The sequence below is a fragment of the Lissotriton vulgaris genome, chromosome 7 (genome assembly GCF_964263255.1).
Source record: "Lissotriton vulgaris chromosome 7, aLisVul1.2, whole genome shotgun sequence".
NCBI classification, from domain to species: Eukaryota; Metazoa; Chordata; class Amphibia; order Caudata; family Salamandridae; genus Lissotriton; species Lissotriton vulgaris.
The window spans coordinates 899,465,771-899,479,174 of NC_141695.1; the positions used below are offsets into that span (position 1 = coordinate 899,465,771).

The 13,404-nt window shown below is 42.0% G+C and overlaps 1 protein-coding gene across 8 annotated transcripts in view; it reads left to right on the plus strand.

The window, feature by feature from the left end:
* RNF130 (ring finger protein 130) overlaps window positions 1-13,404 on the plus strand; it is an 839,118-nt gene that overhangs the window by 532,139 nt on the left and 293,575 nt on the right. The gene's annotated exons all lie outside the window — the stretch shown is intronic.

Sequence of the window (13,404 nt, forward strand, 5' to 3'; positions counted from 1 at the left end):
GGACTCGTCCGGAGGCGTCCCAGAAAAGAAAGAGAAGAAAAGGCACAATCACTGGTACGTCCGTACACGATTTGCCAGGGCCCGGGGAGTGAGGGAAACCAAGTGCACATTTAACAACAGCCGTTCGAAGTGCTCGTGAGGGGGGAGGGAATCTACAGACTGTATACTATTTACACTGGGTCTCTCGGTTTGCTCGGGTCGCTCCTCCCCACCCAGCCAGCCACAGAACCCCGTACCTTGTTCAGCCACGTTCCTCCCGTGGGACCGTGGCAGGGCGAAGCGCCAAATCGGTGGCCTCCTGGCTTGTCGCTCTCAGCTGGGCTCCTTCCACGCGCTCCTCCTCCTCCTTCGCAACTCGACTCCGCTTCTCTCCGTCTCCACTCCAACACTCCTACCGCCTCCAGGGAAACGCCGTCCGTCGTCTCCTTCTCTCTTCCGGCATTTGACTCCTCGACGCTTGCAGGGGGCGTGGTTACGCCGGCTCGCAGTCCATAGTTAAAGGGACCGTGTTCTTCTATCGGAGCAAAGTGCCATACACTATCGGTCTCCTTCGTGCCCCAGTCCTGCAGACCGGCTTCTTCAGACAGTGCAGGTATGGCAGGGGGGGTCCGCGGGACAGCCGACCACCATTCCTCAGGTAGCGCAGCAGAGGCATCAGTCTGGATGAGGACGACAGAAAGGGGGGTCAACGGTAGAGCAGACCATCCGTCTGCGCGTATAACATCACTGTCATCCTCCTGACCCGCCAACCCGCCACAATGCCATAGTGCTTAATAACAACCTTTGGATGATTTTCGTCTTGTGCTACAATCCTAAACAAACAAGAAATATACTATTGTCGTCATTTATGTTTTCCATCACATTGAAACACCAGACACTGACATATTTGCAGTAGAAGAAATGTCAATTTTATGTACCCTGGCACCCACAACAGCGTTCCAGTGGTAATACACTGTAATACGTTGAAATAGGATATTTATCTGTGCCTCTCTGCCTCCCCTGTAGCTTTGTTCACGCAACGGATCAGGACATTGGTATTGATGTGTTTTGCACTGACATGTACCATACAACCAAGGTTCTCATATTTCATGGAGATGTCTGTGATATCACATTGAAAGATCTGAATCCTTGAAACCCTGTTCGCAGTGCTCCCGGGCCGAATATCGCACCAAGATCCCAGAAACTCAAGCTTGGCTCCACAACTCATGGGATCCAAGAGTTTGGTGACTTACAGATAGATGCTACACAGATGAATGGACGTGCAGGTTGTACACAATTATGTTACACAGCTAAGTAAAAAGGGTTTATCCTGTGTTGCTCGCACATGAAAACTGCCTCATTTTGAGCCAGCAATCAAAAAATTTGATGATTTTTATAGATGACAAATGACTGTTTTTAGTATGCCTCCTTTAAAGAATATTTTGCAGCACTGGAAGCTTATATGAACATAACTAGCACAAACCAATATGCAAGGGCTTAGTTCCTAAAGTATTTTTAGAATGCCTTAAGAGTGTGATTCAATCAGTAGGCTCGCATCACCAGTGTGGCATCTCTCTCACTGTGGTCTTATTGATTAATGTAATCTACAGTTAAACCCTTGCACGTTGTGTCGTTCAGAAATTGCCTGTTAAGGTCAATTCTTAGTTGTTTTTGCCTCACTCTGGTTTCTTAGTTGTTTTTGCCTCTTACTCTGGTGGGTGAGCAAGTTGCAGGGTTATTCATTAAATCATTTATACAAATGCCAGTTGTTCTGATGTGCGCCTTTTGATCCCGCAAAGCAAGAATGCTTTTTCCGTGTATAATTTCTAGCTTATGAGAATGACCACTGTATTTGAATCTATAATAAAGGCTACAAAACGACTGTTCTCTCCTCATCACACATAAAAATTCTCTTTATTCAACCTGCGCAGAAAGCACGTCAGGGTGATAGCCGGCAAGAGTGTGAAGTCAACTTTCGGGCTCCACTACTACGCCCAGCACTTTATTTACAGCATATTGTTGATGAAAGACAGAAATTCTTACTTACAAGGTTTCAACTACAAACGATAAACTTTTTGGTGGCCTATCCCATCAAAAGTACTTGGTTTTCATCTTTACTCCTCTGTCATTGTGAGATCTGAGCTAAACAAAGCACTTTGCACTTTACTATATTTTGCACATTTTACCTACATCAAAGAAGGCAGTCCCTGCGCCCCTAATTGCGTGCTTTGGATTCTAGATCCCACATAGCTGCCCTTTCTTACTTGCAGTGCCTGAGAAATGAAACTATTATTACTGTTTTAAATTACATTTAAAGTTCTGTGGAAGTGGATTATTAATAATCCACTGGTGCCTGGTCACCCTTTAGTTCACGGGTTCTTAACAAGTAAGAAGGAATCGACACTGGAGTGAAGTACCATGGATCATTTATTTAACATTCATGAATGGGGGCCCATCCCACAAGCACCATAGAGATACTCGGGGAGAAGCACACCAAACGATGGGTTACATGGGTTTTTATAGCAAAAGTTCTCAAACAAGGGACGCCCAGAGGCAAATAGAGCTTTGGGAAAAACACACAAATGAACAAGACATCGGTGTCTTGTGCAATTTCTACGTCCTAAGGCTGAACAACAAGATATGCTAGCTGAGTAAACTTTACTTGAGGATTAACCATTATCTGAAAACCCTCGAGCACACGCCAGCTGTTCTTTTACGCTGACTCTGCATGTGTACACAGTCTACATTGCCCCAATCTAGATTCTTTACTCATGTTTATACAGATGCGGTGTCAAGGATAGAACTGGGCTGAAAGCAGGGCAAGGGTGAAAAATTGATGAGGCATAGCTTAATCAAAAACGAGAGAATCAGATTTTACATTTTAACAGTCCTTCCTTTTCAGCCTATGCTGAATCTATTTGAAAAGTACATGTATTAATCTTTGATATCAATATTCGTAGGTTTGTAAATTTCACTTTGCATCATCATTTCTCGATTTGATTCATGAACATTAATCGGGGAGGTTTAATATTATTACAAGTAACTATACAAGATGTACATATCATAGGGGCACATTGAATGTAACAACAGCAGGTGAAAAAGATGATTCCTATGGTAACATTCCCATTAAAAATTTCCAGCCCCATGTAGAAATGATTCCCCATAGTCACTCAGACCAAGTCCATGTTCCTTGGTCTTGATATATTTCCGCAGCTATTTTATGCAATTTAGAAATGGTGTCATAAACAGATGGGGCGCGGTCAGGGATGAATACACAGCAGCTACTCCTGATAATGGGACATGCTCCACCATGATCAGCTAACACTAGGTCAAGGACCATTCTGTTTTGTAATGTTACAATTCTCGTAATTTGAAGCTCTTCCGTAATATTTCCACGAGCCATTGCTGTTTGATTAGTTACTGCTTCTACCACCCGGGTCAGACTGCTAATCTTCCTACTATTTAGGGCTGCCCCAACAAAGAAAAAGAATCCCAAGTTAAAATCAACATAATGCTGTAATGCTGTATCAGTTTGATCTACTTCATCATTATTTAGAGTTTTTTTAAGCCTATTCAAAGAAATGTCATTAACCAGTCTCTGATCTCTGTGATAAGATGCAGGTGGTAAGAATACAGGAGGAAGCAAAAAGGACACGTAAGAAGTTCCAGACCAACCCACTGGTAAACGATAACCTTGGTTTACACAAATGAAATAAGTGTTATGTGAAGATAGGAAACTACTATTATTTGTTCCAGTGATATTCAATACTGTAGTACAGTCACTTTTCCCCACAGAAATACTGCCAATGCTGCTCACACAAAGATCTGCTCGGGCTCTGGTTACAGCGATAACAGGAGGCCCATTACCTTTGGCGGTTCAAGTGCGATACTCCTCCATTTCCCATACAGTTCCTTTGGCCTGCGGGAGGCCATCATCATCGGGGTAACAGACCTTATTTAACTGGGCATTAAGTCTTCCAACATCAGCTAGTGAAATAATATTGATTGCAGAGGCTCGCAAAAGTGTGAACCAGGCTCCAAAAGAGCCATTATGTGAGAATGGTAGGGAAATGAAAGGCGTTCCTCCTTTTTTCTGATGGGCTGGCATCATTTCAAATACCCAGCAGTTGGTAGTGTTCGTAGCATTATGAGTATGATGTAGCATTTGTATGAAAGTGTTAAAATAATATTTTTCTGTGGGTACATGAGTAGTAGTGGGCAATACGTTTCGAGCTGGAATTACTTTCTCCATTGTTCAAAAAACTGCTGCCAATATTATCAACAATATGATTGGAGTCATCATACACAGTCTTGTCATTACTTCGCAGCTTGGATCCCAATCTCTGCATTTCTCCTTCTAGGTATCAATACAACCACAGGTCGGAGAGAGACCCAAGCACCACTGAACACGTATCACAACCCACTCTGAACCTAGTTCAGCCGATTCTGTGATCCTGCCGTCTCAAATCCGAACCGTTCCACTAATTGAAACTGGTCCTCCTGTATCTTTTACTGCTCCTTCCCTTCCTTGGTAGTAAATTGTTCCTTGTTGCCGAAGGCGTAGTTTGATCAGGAAACAAAGTGTCTTCATTCAGGGAAGCAACACTTTTCTGACTTTGTAAGATGTCTTTCAGATTGTTTCTGCCTTCTGGTTGGAGAACAGTCGCTGGGATTAGTTTGCAGATTGCTGCATTTATCCAATGACGTCTGTTGGTGACACAGATAGCAGTTCGGGTGGCCAGCAGAACTTGATCGACGTTCTCCCAACAAGTTCCAAGTTCTTAGAGCATTGGATTTTATTTATTAACACGAGGTCTCCGGGTTGGAGACCATGAGCTGGACCCTCTGATTTGTCTGGTATGGTGTCATGCACCTACCGGTAAATGAAAGACAATTTTTCAGTCAAGTTACTCCGATAATCACTCACAATAGGATACTGTATTTCCTTTATCACATTTGGCCTTGGGGGTCCCCATACATTCATAGGCCTGGCCAAGACTATTTCATAGGGAGAAAGTCCAATTTTACTATGTGGGATTTAACGAACAGATAACAATGCTAGGGGCAAAGCATCTGGCCAATTAAGACTCGTTGTTTCCTGTATCTTTGCTAGTTTCAACTTCAATGTAGCATTGTACCTTTCTACGAAACCCGCTGCCTGGGGGTAATTAGCCACATTAAACCTTTGTTTTATCCCTAAACCCTTAATTAGGTACTCCGTTATCTGGCCAGCACAGTGGAGGCCATTATCACTCCATAGGACTCTACAAACCCAAAACGGGGTAAGAACGCCTGTAACAGAATTTTTGCTGTTGTCAAAGCTGTGTTGTCTTTGGTTGGATAAGCTTCCACTCACTTACTAAAAAAACAAACCACTACTAATTCATAGTTTAAATTATTACAGCGCTCTAACTGAATATAATCCATTTGAAGTGCTTGGAAAGGGGCCTGGGGTGGAGAAAATCCACCAGTAGGAGTTGATACTCCCTTCCCAGGATTGTGCTGTAGACATATTGTGCAATGTTTAACCAAATGTTCAGCTATTTTCTGATTGTGCTGATTATCCCAAAACTGTTCTATTTGGGAGATAGTGTTTTTGGCACTAACGTGAACAGATACATGAGCCATGGTTACAAAAGGCAGTAAATAAGCATAAGGTAACTTCCTTTTCAACATATCTTTTGACCTCCAACATCCCTCATCATCTAACTCTCCTACCTTTTTCCATTCTGCTTTTTCTTGTTCTGTAGCTTTTAGTTGTATTTCTTTAATCTTTGTATACATATTTTCCCATCTCTCCGCTCGTAATACATACATCATACTCGTGTGTATACTCGCAGTGTTTCTGTCAATTTCATCTGCAAAGGCATTTCCCTGTCCCACTTTATCTGTGATTCTCTTGTGGGCACTACATTTGATAATAGCTACACTCTTTGTCAATGTCAAGGTAGTAAGAAGACTATTTACCAATTCACCATGATGTATTTTAGAACCATGGGAGGTTAGGAATTCTCGTTCCTTCCAAAGTTTACCAAAATTGTGTGCAACACCAAATGCATACTGACTGTCTGTACAAATGTTCACTGATAACCCTTCACTAAGTTCACAAGCTTTTAAAAGCGCAATAAGTTCAGCTGCTTGGGCAGATTTCTGCAGATTACAGGCTGTTTCTATCACAGTTTGAAATGTGGTTATGGCATAGGATGCAGAGGTGGTGCCATCAGGTAATTTCAAGCAGGAACCATCCACCCATAATTCCTCCCCAGGATCTAACAAAGGTGTATCTTTAAGATCTATTCTTCCCTTAGTTTGTTCTTCTGTCAGAAAAATACAGTCGTGCAAGTCATGAGTTTGTTCAGCTGGCAAAGGTAACAATGTAGCTGGGTTCAATGTTAAACATCTCTTGAGTGTGATATGAGGTGCCAAGAGCGTGAGTTTGTATCCTTTAAGTCTAGCACTAGTCAGGTCTTGTGTCTTAGTCTGATTAAGGAGTGCATTTACGGAATGTGGTACCATAACCATAAGCTTGTTACTCAACACTATCCCCTCAGATTGTCGTATAGAAATGGCTGTGGTGGCAACCGCTCTAAGACAGCCTGGAAGTCCTCTGGACACTGGGTCCAATACAGCCGAAAAATAGGCACATGGACGATGTTTACTACCATATGGTTGTGTTAAAACTGACAATGCACATCCTTCTCTCTCGCGTACATATAATATAAAAGGCTGAGCATATTCTGGAGTGCCTAGCACTAGAGCAAAACAAAGGGATGCACAAAGCTGCTGATATGCTTCTTGACATTCAGATGTCCATGGTAGAGGAAAGCAAGTGTCTTTAGTAACAAGGGACAAAAACGGTTTGATGATAAGGGAGAAGTTGGAGATCCACTGTCTGGAATAGGAAGTAATGCCAATAAGTGCCCTGACTTCTTTTTGAGTACTTGGGATGGGAATTTTTAGAATAGTTTGAATTCTGTCTTTAGTCAGAGTGCGACCTTCCTTAGATAAGAGGTGACCCAAATAAGTGACCTCAGATTGACAATATTGCAATTTATGCTTAGAGACCTTATGTCCCTTAGTAGCAAGATGATGCAATAGGGAAAGATTGGCCTCTCTACAATGCTCAACTGTATCTGCTGCAAGCAAAATGTCATCGACATATTGCACAAGTGCAACTCCTAATGGCAAAAGAAGTTTATCCAACTGTTGTTTAAGTGCCTGACTGTAAATACTAGGACTTTATGTATAACCTTGTGGAGCTCTACAAAAGTTGAATGAGTGGCCCCTTAACGAGAAGCCAAACCAGTATTGACTATCCTTATGTATAGAAATAGAGAAAAACGCGTTTTTGAGATCGATAACATAAAATACAGTGACTGTAGATGGGATTAATGGGTCCTTCCCTCCGCATTTCAGAAATGACCTTTGGCCAGAGGGTTACCCCATGCCTAAATCAACTGAGAGTCCAGTGAAGAATCTGGGGGTCTGATTTAGTGAGGACCTCAGATTCTCTCCACAGATAAAAAACAACTGGCCGGCGTGTACTTCGGTACACTCAAATTACCGAAATTGCTGCCCTGATCTGCAAAGGAAATCGTGACCCACGCTCTCATTTTTTGCGCTTAGACTACGCCAATGCCTTATACATCGGCCTTCCTGGCTATAAGTTTAAAAAGCTACAGACCGTCCAAAATGCGGCAGCAAGAGCGCTGCTGGGCATCTCTGGTAGGTCAAGTACAAAGCATTATCTCCGGAATTTGCATTGGCTCTCGGTGGGTCAGCGTGTCCTGTTAAAGGCTCTTAACCTTGCCCATGGTGCCTTATACAAATCCGGGCCCCTGTATCTCAGGAGACGCTTTGATGTCTATGTGCCTCACAGACACCTCCGCAGGGAAACGCCTCACTGTTATCCCTCGTTACCGCCTTGATAGAACAGGGGGCAGCTCCCTTTTTTTCAAGACGGCTAAAGCCTGGAATGCCCTTCCTTATGAGCTGCAAAACACCCAAGTCCTTAGGCTGCTTAAAAAGCAGTTAAAAACCTTGCTTTTCAATTAACATACAGCCTCGGCACATGCATCTCTGTCTCCTTCAAACTGGCTTTCGCGCCGGGACACTCAGGATATTGAGGAATCACTATTTTGTTTACTTCTCTTAAATCGATCACGAATCGGTAAATCTTGTCCCCTGTTCCATCACCCCGTTTTAGGATGAGGAGAATGAGGCTATTGCATACATTAGAGGAAACTTCCTCAACCACTCCTGTACATATCATGTCGTCAACTGTAGATATTTGCTCATCCTCACCTTCTTTCGATATTTTGTATTGCAGGACCCTTGGTAAGGAGGCACCCTCACGAACCTGTATGTATACTGGGGAAATGTCCATTCTTCCCACATCTGTGTCAGCAGTAGCCCAAACACATGAAGGAACAGAATCAAGATCCGAACATTAAGAGAAATTATATTGTTTAGGCAATGTCTTTTTCCCAAAAATGACACGTACTCCAGATGGGGAACAATGTATAGTTGCATGGAAATATTTCAGAAGATCAAGTCCCATCAAATTATCAGGAGCGTGTGGGGGATGTAAAAAGGGGGCTGAAGCAATAAAATTCTCAACCTGCAAAGGCAATTTTTGGGACACAGGGCTAGGAGTTGGTGTTCCATCAAACCCTATTGATGTAATCACTTGGCAAGACAAGGGTGTCTCAGGGACAAGTTTCTGAGATATCGCACTGCGTGTTACCCCTGTATCCACTAAAAATTTCTGACCTTGCCGAAGTATGGTGGCTGTTATATAGGGTCCTGACTGGTCTCCAGGTATCTCAACTGGTCCTCCTTGTCCTACGCTGTCCTAGGCAAAATGCGTTCCCATAGTTTCTTCTGATTCCCAATCCTCCATTGAATATTGATTATTCAGTTGATCAAAATAATTTTCTTACCTATTTTTCTCTGGAGCTTGAGCTTGTTGTAGCTGCTGTCGGGTAACTGGAGTCCCCTGGCTACCATACAGTTGTCTCCTTCCTCTGCCACTAGCAGCTAAAACAGGACATTTGGAACACCAGTGTTCTTTCTCCTTACAAAAAGCACATTGATCCGGCCCCAGTGCAGTTTGTCTATGTGGTGGTCCTACTGAAGGGGCTTGCCTAAAATTCTGACCATAGGTTTGACCACGATCTCGACCTTGGGATCCATAGGCCTGGACCATCATTTCCTTAGTTTTCAATTCTTTTAGTTTTCCTTCTTTCTATTTTTGCTCAGTGGTCACTTGAGTCTGATAGTACTGAGCCATATCTAATATAGCTTTCGGGGTTACAGAAGCCCATGTACTCTCAGACTTTTGTAAGCGAACAGATGTCTCAGGAAGTAAATTTCCTACAAATCTAACTACAAACAGATGCTCACCCGTAGGTGTAGAAGTGTGTTGCCCACTAAAATCGTGGAACACTTCCTCAGAGTGGGTAAAGAAATCAGGGATGGCCTCTCCCTGGTTTTGTTTACAAGCAGTAAGAAGTGCCCAATCTATTTTCCTTGCCGGTACCATCGTTTTTATGTAAGTAAGTATGTTACCAGGCAGATCTAGTATGAGCTGACTAGATTCTGACCAGGTTTCCTATCCCTTTCAGCTTCTATGATGGCAGCCTAGTCTCCACCTAAATCAGCAGCATGATCCTGTTTCCGAAGAAGTCGCCACATATCCGGTGGCAGGATCATACCAAAAACATATTAATACCAGCTAAGTTCATGGCACAGAAATCAATGGCTGCCTGTACATTATCATAAAATCCTCTAGGACTTTTCCGTATGTCCGGTAAGGAGGCTTTTAAAGTACATCAGTCCTTTTCCAGGGCGTATATATCCAATTATGCAAAAAATGGGCTCTAGCATTGGGATCATTAGTGTCATCATTATCTGCATTCCCTCTACAGGGAATGAACTGTGGCACAGCTTCTCTCATAGGTCTTATTCGAGGAGAGGAAGAAAGTTCATTACGATATCCAATTATTGCTGCTATAGCATTATTAACTCTACTTATAGGGAAGGCTCCTATTTGACACTTGATTATTAGCTCTAACTTCATCAGGACCGTTCTGGCCTGTAGTTATCCCCCACTGAACTATAAGTTGATGAGAAAGCTTATTTATCAAACAAAGAAGTTCGCCCTCTGAAAAACCCTGTATCTGATCTATCATTTCTTCTACTTCAATTTCTAAATCACTTAACCACTTCAATACTATCAACCTTATTGCATACTGACGAAACTGAGGTACAGTAGAACGAAGAATTTGAAGGGTGGAGACAGATACAGAAAGTATGGAATCATTAGTCATTTCAGGTGCAGTGGCTTGGGATGGGGGTGCAGTGGCCTGAGATGGGGGGGTAAGGGATGTACCGGTATTGGTTGGAAAATAGGGAGCTGAACAACAGCGGGTAAAGGTGGTGGTGCTGGAGGTACAGGGGGAACGACATTTGGTGGTCTAGGGAGAAGGGGTGTCAAAGATACATATGGGGGTGAGGTTCGTTTAACCTATAATCCGTCAAGGTCTGAATCCATATCATCTTGGTGGATTTGTGCGGTTACTGTCAGTCTGACTACATATTCCTTAGATATTAGTAATCTATGCTCTCGATCTAAACATTCCTTCTTCTCCTGAACTTCCTTACCCTCAATTCCTTATACTTTTGATATTCTGTCTTCCTTTCATGTTTCCTTTGTACCTTCTCCTCCTTGAGCTGCCGCTTCTTTACTTCCTTCCTCTACATACAGAAACTGTCAAACATAGCTGGACTAACTTTCTTTAAAAACAATTGTTTCTCTAAATACTCGAGTTTGTGAGGGTCCATTGTCCCCTCTAATGGCCATTGTAACTGAGGATCCCCTTTTGTATATTTGTTCCACAATGCATTATACATGATGGGACAAATGCCATATTTGATGTACATCTCAAAATTCGGCGTACCTTCTGGTGGCGCCGCCTGACTTGCTTCTAAAATGCTCTGCTTATCGCAGCAGCAGCAACAAAACTTCCAAAGTGTGCTAAATACAGGCACGTTATATAAGAAATAAAAAACTCATAAACAGAGAAAAATGAAAAAATATTCTCAAATTACCTGTAAGAAAAAATGTTAATCAGTACCAAATAGCAAGTTCCGAAGAAGTTCAAAATAAATTCCAAACAAATTCCGAATAACCAAAAGACCTGGTTCATTACAAATCTACCTTATTCGTAGTCTTCAACTCCCACCTGTCGATCTTCCCTGATCCAAAAGAATGACTATCCGAGAACCCCATTCAAGGCTTGCTGCCGCCAGTAAGATCAGAGTCGAAGAGCTGAAAACTCCCCTCGGAAACGAGAACTATTCTCTTCAGGTGGTGCGCTCCTCAGCAAAGTTCGTCTTACCGACACAATCTCCTCCCCTGGTCCGACTGCAAGCCTTTGATGGGACCCCACAGGTTGGGCACCAATTTGTGGAAGTGGATTATTAATACTTGCAGTGCCTGAGAAATGAAACTATTATTACTGTTTAAAATTACATTTAAAGTTCTGTGGAAGTGGATTATTAATAATCCACTGGTGCAGGGTCGCCCTTTAGTCCACCGGTTCTTAACAAGTAAGGAGGAATCTACACTTGAGTGAATTACCATGGATCATTTATTTAGCATTCATGAATGGGGGCCTATCCCACAAGCACCATAGAGATACTCTGGGAGAAGCACACCGAACAATGGTTTACATGGGTTTTTATAGCAAAAGATCACAAACAAGGGACGCCCAGAGGCAATTAGAGCTTTGGGAAAAACACACAAATGAGGTAACACCAAGAATCAACAGCCTCTGTGTCTTGTGCAATTGCTACTTCCGAAGGCTGAACAACAAGATATGCTGTCTAAGTAAACTTTACTTGAGGATTAACCATTGTCTGAAAACCCTCGAGCAGACGCCAGCTGTTCTTTTGCGCTGACTCTGCATGTGTACACAGCCATAATACCCCAATCTAGATTCTTTACTCATGTTTATACAGATGCGGTGTCAAGGATAGAGCCGAGATGGAAGCAGGGCAAGAGTGAAAAATGGATGAGTCATAGCTTAATCAAAAAACGAGAGAATCAGATTTTACATTTTAACAGTTCCTTGAAACTAGGATAAAAATATTGAAACTTTTTGGTATCTTGCTGCAATCACACTATTTAATGGACCATATCTGAAGTTCTTATGGTGTCTTTTTCCCCCTGACTTTTTAATCATGCAAGCACCCCTTTGTATTGTGTATTTTATGATATGACTTTTATGGCTCGCTAGAGCCAAATAAATAATTTGATTGATTGACTGTTATAATAAAGACATTTTTTTGTTACTGCTGGGAATACAGCATTTTATAATGTGAGTGTCATACCATTAGCATAACATGAGTTATTGACACCTAAACTCCCATTCTCCGCTGCCCGGTACTGGAGACACAGTAAAATCTGATTTTACTGTTACCAAGCAGTAAACCTACCATGCAGTAACAGGGTAATCCCATGGAATTGCAAATTATTATGTGGGGCCGGATAGAATTCCCAATTCCGTGGGGTTTCATTTTTACATTCACTACTTAATGTTCTGTGCGAAGTAGCAGCCTGCCACAAAGTAACTTACACCTTAACCCTTGCGTTTTTTTAACTAAAGATCCCAACTGCCAAGGATATCATCCACTATTGAAGGTGCCATTTTAGACTATATACTCTGAGCTTATTCCTCTATGCACCAGCTAGTGGCTTGTATTTTATATTATCTTCTTTTAAGTAGTAACGACACAAACAGATCTTGCCATTTTACTATGTAGTTGTATTAGGAATTGCACACACATTGTACTGTATTTTTAATCATTGGTATTTTAAATATATGGTTTCTTAAATTTATACTCCACAAACTTGTTATAGTTTTAACTCCATGGCTGCTATGCGTTTTCCCCATCTGTGCTGGAATTTGTTGTTTTACATTGTTTCATGACGAGCTGGGCTCGTCATGAGTGTACGAGGAGGCTACACCATGACGAGCCCAGCTCGTCATGAGTGTGGAAGGGGTTAAGTAATCACATAATAAACCATTCATGTATTCATTCACCCACCACTGATCCTCTGAATGAGGTGGGAAATAAGGAAGAGGGAAGGGGCAAGTGTTTCTAACAACATAACTTAGATTGTTTTCAGCCAAACTGGCCATAGCTAACTAACGTATTACATTCTACAATAGTAAAACTACATTGTACCATGTAAGACATGATATCATACTATTAAATTACAGTTAATTCTTAAAATGTCCTCAGTTAGCAATGGTACACTACAACCATTAATCATGAAAATCAATTGCTTTTTGATCATTTAACCAAATTGCAACATACCATTTAAAAAATTTTTTTTATTTCAAAACGAACAGAGAC